Source organism: Pinus tabuliformis, chromosome 1_2 (genome assembly GCF_031772625.1).
Source record: "Pinus tabuliformis cultivar Carrire ecotype Pingquan chromosome 1_2, CPIR1, whole genome shotgun sequence".
Classification (NCBI taxonomy): domain Eukaryota; kingdom Viridiplantae; phylum Streptophyta; class Pinopsida; order Pinales; family Pinaceae; genus Pinus; species Pinus tabuliformis.
In genome coordinates this window covers 32,140,292-32,143,206 of record NC_142298.1, presented here as the reverse complement: position 1 = coordinate 32,143,206, position 2,915 = coordinate 32,140,292, and the positions used below count along the sequence as shown (strand labels likewise).

Below are 2,915 nucleotides of genomic sequence, written 5' to 3'. Positions count from 1 at the left end.
CTTGGGTTTTACACATAACAATTCTCTTATCACAATTCTAATTATTATTGGACCATGATTGTTATTACGAGTTAATAATAATATTATTATTATTATTATTATTATAATCTAATATTATTATTATAATATTATGATGAGTTACAATACAATAATCATATAATAATATATTTAAATATATAAGACTGTGGTTGTCATTATTTATATAGTTATTAATAATGATAAATAATTGGTGTTTAAAAAATACACATAAGAATTATTAAGGTGGTTGATATAAGCCTATTGGCCTATATCAACCACATTGGAAAATGTGGTTGTATTAATATATATGCTTCATATACGGCGTATATCAACTACATTGGTAAAAGTGGTTGTGCTAGTACCATCTATTTACAAATTAAGAAGTGCCATATAAAGTAAGTTATGGTTTTTAGGAATGTAGTATTGATAAGTTATGGTATTACAAACAAAATTTATTTACAAATTAAGAATCTCCATAGTAAAGTGGGGCTAAGCCTTCATAGTTCAAAATCTTCTTCCATATTTTTTAAATGCAAATATATTTAACTTTCATACCAATTCTTTGTATTATTTATTAATAATAATAACAATTTTAAATAAAATTATAATTTAGTGAGTTTTTTTAATTTTTCTAATTTTAACTACTAGAATGTATAATATATTTAACTTATCTATTATTTTTTTATATTATTTAATAATAATAATAATAATAATAATAATTTTAAATAAAGTTATAATGATATTATTTAATAATAATAATATTTATCTATAACGATGTCTCATCTATATTATTTACTAATAATAATAATAATTTTAAATAAAGTTATAATTTAATTATTTTTTTATTGTTTTTTTAATTTTAACAACTAGATTTCTGATCTATATATTTATTTTGGAATATGTTTCTACAACTTTAATTTAATTATTAATAATTATCAAGTGAATGGTATAAATTTAACTTTCATAAAACATTTTAAAACATTTTTATTAGTTTACACAAATCAAATGTTAAAATCAATTTCCCAATTAATTAACATGTCATATTGATAATTTATGATATTGGTACATAATATTGTAACTATTTATGAATTAAAATTTTCTATTATAAAATGGATGGACTGAATCTCCATTATCAATTTTTAATGTAGTAATATTTACTAACCATTTAATTTATACAGTTATATAATTAATAATAATATAGTTACTTTATTGTCCACTGAGTCTTAGATAGGGGATTGGGTGTTCTATTAAAACACTCACTTGATGTAAAGTGACACATTCAATTCTCACTTCAATTAAGGTAATATAATGAACATGATGAAAATGTAATCCTACCAAGCTTAAATTACTTTATTAATAATAATGAATATGCAAAACTAATATAATTAGTTTATTAATAATAATGAATATGAAAAACTAATATAGTTACTTTATTAATAATATAATAATGAATGAGAAAAACAATTAGTTACTTTATTAATAATATAATAATTAATAAGAAAAACTATAACATAAGCTTTAACTCAAAATCATAATTAACTTAACATTTTCGCGTCTTAATCTGCAACGCTGTCTTGGAACTTGCATATTAAAGAGTTCGGAAGATTATATGAATGCCATAACAAAACATTAATTGCAACATCATAATCAATTATGGTCAACTTAACATCAATCAATCTCTGTATCACCATAAGCATACTACCTGAAACATGCATGCATGTGAAGGCAGTGGTATTATTATAATTTTGAATATGATGACATACTATATAAGGGAAGTCCAAATTTGCCACTTGTAAGATTCAGCGAAGGCTCATAATCTTTCAATCACAATTGAATTCCACGCCCCTCCTATTACATAAGACTCATTGTGTCAATACTAAAGTATCCTTATTATGAATATGATACTACAGAGAATAAATATATTTACCTAATTCAGATCGGATGGATACTTTCATATAATATTAAGGGCAGAAGGCTAGGTTGTAATTAGTACCAGAAGGACAAGTGAAGGTGCTAGTATTATCGTCTTTGGCATAGCTATAAGCCTGTGGGCATTGCCCCTTGAAAAACATGGAATAGTTGGTGGGAGGGAAGTTGGTTGCGTAGGTCCCGTGCAGCAGTATTGGGGAGTATTAAGGGCAGCACAAGCACTATCGCATCCATCGACCACTTTCAATTCTATAGGGCAACTCGTAGTTATGTTGCTGCTGCAGTCAACTGTTGGGAAGTTAGTGTCCGAGGGAGTTATGGAGAGAGGAATATTAAATCCATCAACAAGTGAGATGTCATATGTGTGTCGACCGTTGGCCCCATTCAGAGTATATTCCGCCAGCGTTGCAGGAGTCTGTCCAACAGACTAACAGATGAGCAAGCCGCCGCAGTCACCAGTGTTGCAGATGCCTTTACTAGAGGCGTCGAAGGAGCAACCCATACATCCCCAAAATCTACCTGCGCTTGTCCCTGCGGGCACGTCAACACTCAATGATTGGCCCTGTGTGAGCACTTGACTGCCACCTACGAGAATTCCCATTTCCCACACAGTGAACGAACACTTATTCTGGATCACAAATGTTGCAGCTTCAACTCCTACAGTTGGGAAAGCAAACTCACATTTATTGATGACATAGTAAGATATACACATCGCTCGTTAATGTAATTCTCATTAAAATAGAGTAGATTTGAATTGGGGGAGTACCACCTTGAAGATAAACCAGTAATCCTCAAGCTAGAGTCGCTACAGTTGAAACATAAATATCTATTGTTCTCCCCCCATTGCTAATACCGGGAAGCAAGTTAAACACTAGTACAACACAATACAATCAACAAACACTACTCAAACACAGCACAATCAATTGCAAATGACCTTGCTTAGTTTTTATGCACGGATAGCACAGGTG

General features: G+C 29.1%; 1 pseudogene; it reads right to left on the bottom strand.

Annotated features, from left to right (window-relative positions):
* Window positions 1-1,745: 1,745 nt before the first annotated feature.
* On the bottom strand, window positions 1,746-2,659 carry LOC149204262 (pathogenesis-related thaumatin-like protein 3.2 pseudogene; annotated as a pseudogene).
* Window positions 2,660-2,915: the final 256 nt, after the last annotated feature.